We start from the raw sequence: 7,565 nt of genomic DNA on the forward strand, positions 1-7,565 counted from the left end.
CCCCGCGCCCCCCTCGCCGCGGGGAGCCGGTCGATCGTTTCGGTGGCGGGTGATTGCGGTGCTAAAGGTTCTCTCGGGTGCTGGGGTAGGACCGCCGGCTCCTACAGCACCTTGAAATATTTTTAATCCAAGGTCCGACTCGCGTGCGGAAACCTTACATTTTATTCATAGCTTGACTTGTGAGTGAAACAACTCCCACGCCCAGCCCTAAATAAGGCGGGGGGAGGGGAGGGGGTCAGCCCCACGCCGAGCCGGACCGGGGGCTGGGGCCGCCAGCCCCGGGGCGGCTCAGACCTGCAGGGAGCCTCCCGGGATGCGCAAGCCCAGGGCTCGGAGCAGGCTTTCCCGGAGAGCTTGGGGGAATCCCCGCAGCTCAGCTCCACCGGCACCGGCGGCGTGGCTCACTCCCTGCGCCTCTTGCCCCTCTGCTGAGGTGGGAGTCGTGGTCTCGGTCCGCTACGCACGCACGCTGGGAACCGTCGTTGCCTTTAAAGAAGGACTATGGCGCGGTCCTACAACCGGGGCAATTTCCGACCGGGTCCTCTGAACCCAGCGAGTCTCAAGCAGCTGGGTTACGTCAAGAGGGAGCGCTTGGATTTCTACAGATTCTGCAGAGTGACGTTGGTCGTGGAGTCTATGTAGAGACCAAGGGTATTCTGCAGAATTTAGATAATCCCAGTGCAAACTACAGCGTATGAAATGGACTGAGGAGAGTGGTTGCAATACATCATTCCCAGCCTTACCCACAGATGATGAAGGAAAGGCCCCAAGCCCTGGGGGAGATATGAAATGTCGTCATTACAAAAGGTTGTATCTGAGGAAAGAGAAAGAGAGGTGTACACATCTCTCACATGCATGCATATACATATGCATGCATATATACATATGCTATACGTACGTCCATACATATGTTCAGGTAAGCAAGCGGTATAGCTACATGTGCAGATACATGATGCACAGCCATCAGCGGTGGGAGGAACACTGGGACCCGAGGGGTTGTGCAGGGGGTGCCACAGGGGAATGGTGAAGGAGCGGTCCGCTCTCCAGCGGGATGCCAAACGGAGAGGGAGGTGTTAACCAGGTGCCGGGTGCTGTGAGGACCCTCTGCGGTGGCAGCCCTGGACATCAGAGGACACCGAGCTAGCGACAGGGTGGGGAGTCTGCCCTCGTGGGTGACGAGTCCTCCTGTTTTGGAAAGTACTCTCCTTGCACTGAGGAGAATATAATCACAGAATAATTTCTGTTGGAAGGGACCCATGGATGCCAGGAATCCACCCCCTCCCAAAAAACGCTGGGGCCTGGCAGGTGGCTGTGGTCTACGTGTGGCACCAGTGAAGTAGCAAAAGGCAAGGGAGAAGTTTTGGAAGCAAGATGTAGGGTGCCAAGCAGGATGTAAAATCAAGCATCTCCTCCAAAATTTCTCCAGAAACACTCACGGTGGGATGGAGGGGTCCACACTGATGAGGAGGGACACAGGTCCCTGGAGCAGCTGTAAAGGAGCAGCAAGGAAGGGTCGTGAATTGGCCTGTTGACTGAATAGATGTGTGGGGAGAGGAGATAATCAGCAGGACACGGTAGTGACAGGAGGGTCAGACTAGGCTGTGGCTGGAGGGAAAGGGGCTATACACTCCATGCCAGAAGAAGGAGTCAAATCAGCTAACTCCAGTAACTAAAGCCGAATTTTTATAGACTTAATGTCTAACTAGAAAAATGATAGTTTTAAGATGGTATTAATGACTCTCTGACCAGGATGGAGGCGGTTACTATGCCAGCTGTGATTAGAGAGCAGTAAAGTGATTGAAAGCGAGAAATGTCTAATCAACTTGTTCCCACTCGGAAGTAAGATCTTGCAGTCGTAATAACTCCATGGAAGGATCAGTTTGGCGCTCGGAAACTGTCACAAAGCTGGTGGGACGTGCCAGGATGGAGCGCAATGGAGAACACGGGGAGGGCTGCAGCGTGCCTGCCTCCGACGGCTCTGGCCCATGTGTAACAGAAATGGCAAAGATCCAGAGAAAAGCAACAAAGATAACTAAAAATATGGAGCGACCTTGATGTTAAAGTGATTCAAGGATTTGAGTGGCCAGGATTATTTAGGATGGAGAAGTGATAAGGAACGAAAAATGGTCAGATGAGAGAGAATACATAGTCATGAGTAGAGAAGAGTGGGGATGGATTATGTGGTTTCTTTTCTAATATAAGAACTAGAGAGCATCAAGTGAAACTAGCAGGTGGCAAATTTCAAGCAAACAGAAGGAGGTGGATCTTCACGCTGCAGGTAATTAAACAGTGGGACATGCTGCTTCGAGGTGCCAAAAGTTCACAGGGGATCCAAAAAAGCACCCATACACATTCACAGAAGAAAAAAACCCCATGAGGTGCTATTAAATGTAAAGACACCAACTCTGCCTCAAGCAGCCCCCTAAGCCATGAATTTCTAGGGGCTAGAAGCTGTTTGGAGGATGCCCTTGCCTTAAGCCTTGAAAAAGGCCTGACTGGGAATGCCTGCAAATGGCTCAGGACAGGGGAGGTGCCCAGTGCTGCTCCAACACCTCCCTCAGAGCAAAGGGAAGAGCGGCTGGGGCTGGCTTTTGCAATGCTTGGTGGCTCTTGTCGTTTCTAGTATGTGCTTTTAATTTGTTTACAGAATGAGCCAGCTGTGAAGAAGACTGTAGTTTACATATCAGCAGATATTGTGGGGGAAAAATGCTTACCATTATATTAATAATTTAATACCACACTTGGAGGACTGCTTATTCACAAAGTGGCAACGCCATGAATGACATTAATTGGGTTTGGTCAAATAAAACACAATTGGCTTCCTCGAGAAACTCTAGCCAAACCATTGATCAGAATTTGCAGCTTGCTCTTGCCATTTCTTCCCACCGCCTTCAGCTGATCTCAATGGGGCACGTTCAAGGATCTCGATGGGGCGCATTCAAGGCATTTACAAAGGCATTTCCCTCCAGGTCTTCTAGCATCACAAGTTCACAGGATATACCAGAAGTTAAATCTTCTGTTGTGATTCTTTTTTTGATGTTGATAGGTAATGGGAATGGGCAGCTTTTGTTTTCTAAACTTAACTTTCAGCAGTGACTCATTCCCTCCAAAAAGAGACTTTTACCTTTCATGACTTTGCTGTTTCAGTAAGACCCGGCAGCTTTAAAATCAGAAAATTTAACCCAGAAGCACCAAATATCCATAGCTTTTTCCCCGCAGAATTGCCAAAGTTTGCAGCTTACTCTTTTAATCATCTGCCTTAGGGATTCAGCTACTGGAATCAGTTGTTTTCCATGAGTATCCTACCTTTCCCTCACAAAAGATTCACTATTCTGGCCTGGCCTTCATTTCTGTGAGAAGAAACTTGAAAATGGGAATCCTTTAAGTTCCAGAAGGTAAATAAGCCATCCAGCTTATTTTTAAAGTTTAATAATATTTTTGAAAACTTTAATAATATTTATGAAATTTTCTCTTTTTGTTGTTGTTGTGGGACTTCACATTGTCTTTAAGTGGACCTGACTATACCATCATTTTGGTTCTTAAAACCACTGTCACAGGCATCATGACTTTTTGTCTGTAGAATTGGAGTAGTTGAGTTTTCTCATGGACTTGAGCCCCAAGCTTACGTACTCACCCACAGCCAACCTGTTTATTTTTCTGGTACGTTAAAGTAGGAAAGCTCTCCAGCAGAAACCATGTTGGTAATTTGCATTACAGGCCAGTGCTTATCGAGAAAATAAATCAGTTGCAAGAGTTGTATAATTCTTACTTTAATACTATTACCCACATCTTCCTGAGTGCCTAAGCCTATTTTTAATCATGATGCACGGTGAAATTTATTTTCGATTTTCATTTGTCCTGCAAAAAACATTCTGATGCTGATGTAATCTGTAGCACTGATATTTTTAGATACTACATAGTAATGGCACCTTTCTTTTAAAAAAAAACCCAAAACAAAACACGAGATTTCTGATTATAGTTAAGAAATGCGTATTACTGTAACACAAATAATCACCCCAAGTATAATGGAAAAAATGTTGGCTAACACTTTAACAACTTGTAATCCATTTCTCCTCTGAAATCAGTTTTATTCATTGGAGGGTTTTTTTGTTTGTTTCATTTACTTTGTGTTTATACTGTTGTAAATAAAAGGACTGCCCAGTCTTTGGTGTTCCTGCAGTGTTCTAGAAATATTTCTGCTTATGTTAAAATTCATAGAAACTAAAGCTTGTTGCTCCTTTGCTGCTTTTGCTGTGACCCCAGCCTTGGTGTGGGGAGGGGGACAGGCAGAGCAGTGACCATCAGGAAACATCTGCAAACCGTGGCAGGTGGAGCCCTGGAGATACAGCTGGGTCTTTTCTTCCTTACCCAACATCGGGGGGTGGGGGGGGAAGGGGGAGAACTGGCCCACTTAAGTCCCAATTGAGCAAATATGCCCTTCAATGCAAGGACACGAACAGTTCCTCTCGAGTTCAGAGAGAGTCTTCACGTGCCTGAAGTCAGGCTCACCCTCTTTGCCTTCATTTCGCCCAAGTTCAACATTTCTGTGGTCTTTCCTCCTTTTCTTTTCCACTCTAACGGCTGCAGGGTGGCAGGTAGCTGGCTCAGGCTGCTTCTTCCATGGGATGTGGACCCCTGCCCATTCGTGGTGGGGCTCGGCCATGTCACCTCAGGGGACAGAAGCATGACCTGAGGACCTCTGCAGAGCAGGCCGCTGACAGCAGCAGTACTGTATGCCAGCAGCACCACCCCAACGCTGTTCACAGCACAAAGAGGGAATTTCCTTAACACATTTCAGAGCAAATCCATCCATGGGATAATTTCTTTGTCTTCGCTTGGGTTACGCCAGCGGGGAGACCTACCCTTGAGAGGCTTAACGGGGTGTTTAAATTAGCGAGTACTTCTCAGCTCTCATATTCCAGCTGTGCTGATCTTCTGATTGCTAAGAATTTAGATGGTGGGAGTGTTGCTTTGTTTTTATTGGTAATAATTAAAGTAATAATTACAGAAAACTGTTCCAGGATGGAAAAATCTATTTTCTCAGAACAGATCTCTGAACACTAACTTCTCTAGCTGGCAAAATAAAACTTTTCCATCGCAACTCAAAGCCTTTTACACTTTCAGTAAAGGCAAGTGTCCTCATGAAGGTGCTGCTCTATCCAGCCCCTAGCAAATTCGGTCAGAAAGAGCCAAGAGATAAAATAATAACCCGCAACACATCTTTTCTGCTAAGGAATTTCTATACTTTCCTGATCGCATCTGGCTGCACCCAGGTGCTCCAGGAGGACAAATAGGTGGGGACACCCTGTCTTCTGTACCAACAACGTATGTATGACAGAGAAGAACAATGTCGAGGGCTAGAGTGCCTATTCATTTCACTTGTCACTGCTTTTATTTGGCTGCAGTACTTCAGCCCATTGCTCTGCCAGCTCAGCTGCTGTACACAGTTCATTTTCATTAGCAGGAAAGAAGAGAAGGAATAAGGGATTTGCTTAACACCAGCATTGTGAGACATTTTTAGTTACTCACGTCTCTTGGCCCTTGCAGCAAATTTTAGGGAGGAAAGCAGTTCTTTAAAAACATGTACAGCATCTTGACATTTCAGGCATGGAGTGGAGCTTGGCAGAGAAAAACTGGACAGGAGCCAGGCTGCTTCAGCAGATCCTACCTGAAAGTGATCCTGCTTAGCCATGCTTTAATAGAGCGTTTCGCTGAAGTGGAAGCTTTTATGGCAATTTTCCCAGTGAAACTGAGGTAGAATAAAAAGATAAGTGATATATCTCCTATTGGCTTGACAAAGCAGAACAAATACTTTTTCTTCTGGATAATGATGAGATATTAAGAGCTTTGCTTCATATCATATGTAAACACAGGCTTTGATTTATTAATTCAAAACTTATTTATTATTAAAATCAGGTCAATTCTCTTTGCTGAGGGGGAAGGGACTTTCTTCTCTTTGTTCTCACGTTCTGTTTGTAGCAGATTTTCACATATAAAGAAGGCTTTCCAGGGACACTCGTTGCAGAAATGCTCACCAGGCACATTCCCCCATCAATCACCATCTGAAGCAGACGACGCTCTTCCGCGAACCCTGCCAAGGTCCCATGGCTTTGGTGGGGAGAAAGGTCTCATCCTGTGCTAGTGGTGTTTTCTTCCCCTCTGGAGCTGGAGGATGGGAGGACAGAGGGAGCCAACCCAAGCGTGGGACCTTCCCCAAGCTGCCCTGGGCATCACCTGGCAGACGCGTCCACGTGGGCAAACCAGCATCCCACCTCCCATGGTCCAAGCCAGCGCACCCCTGTGCTGGGCAATGGGGGGCAGCATGGATCGTTGCCCAGCTCAGGATGAGAGGCAGGACATGCTGGGACGTGGCCACCTCACCAACCCCCTTGAGGGTGGTGGAGGCAGGGAGGTGCCAATAAGGGGGTGTCCTGCTCAGGAGGGCTCCTGCTGGCAAACCAGGCAGTGCTCTGTGTGGCCCCCAGCTCGTCTGACCCGGCAGCAGCCTGACGCTACGCTACGTGTCTGGAGGGCTGCTTAAATGTAGCTTGAGCCTTTCTTCTTTGGTGCTCTCCCCAGCTCATGCTGCAACACGGCCTGGGCGACAGCCCAATATGACTCCAGAAAAAAAAAAGAGGAGCCAATTATAAACATTTAATTTAAGGCTCTTCTACCTTAAGTTAAAATGGTCGCTGCAAGTTACAATTCCATTTCCAAGACAGCACCCTCTTTAAAGCTTTGGGTCTTTTGCCTTTCCTAATGAGTGGTTAGTTATTAACAGAAGAGTAATTTTTGGATAACGAGTCCCATCTGCTGACTGCCTATGTGTATTTAGCCTGGCAACACCGATCTCCAGAAAGCTTCTCCACAGCCTCTGCACACCCAGCTGACCATCCTCCCAAAGCAAGAGCAGATGCAGCTTCTTCTGAATGCACTGAACTAGCTGAAGCTGAGCTCCTCTGTTTGCACCTTTGGTGCTAGCCCATCGAGTCCAGCAAGCTCATTTTCTGAAAGGCAGCAGCTGGCCCTGCTGAGCTGTTTCTGGAGCGCAGCTCACCCGTGACTCATCTCTTCTGGAGCCCATCTCACTGCACTTCTCTTTTGACAAGTCATTTCTGTCCCTCTGACCGTTGCCCCGCTCTCAGGTTTGCTAAGCCCACATAACTGAGGAGAGACTCCTTCAGAGGCAAGCGGATAATCAGTGTCAGGGGCTGAACAAGAAACCTTTCGTGGCATAGTAAAAGCTGACATCAATTTTAAGTCATCTGTTCCCAGAATTTGCCATCATTACTGGGGTATTGGTGGGGCTACCGGGGTATTGATGGGGCTACCGGGGTATTGATGGGGCAACCGCCTTGGGGAATGCTGCTGTAATGCAGCTGAAAAGGTATTGAGTCGGTATTTGAGTGCAAGGTACTCAAAACCCTGGGCAGCGTTGCTTTATCACTTTAAAAGAAAGAGGTCGTGGGAAGGGAGGGAGGAGGAAAGCTGTTGGCTATTAATAGAGAATATGAGTAGGAGCTTTATTTTGAATGGCTTCTTTAATTAGTGACGTGCAATGCAGA

This window comes from Haliaeetus leucocephalus, unplaced genomic scaffold (genome assembly GCF_000737465.1).
Source record: "Haliaeetus leucocephalus isolate CR32 unplaced genomic scaffold, Haliaeetus_leucocephalus-4.0 Scaffold284, whole genome shotgun sequence".
NCBI lineage: Eukaryota > Metazoa > Chordata > Aves > Accipitriformes > Accipitridae > Haliaeetus > Haliaeetus leucocephalus.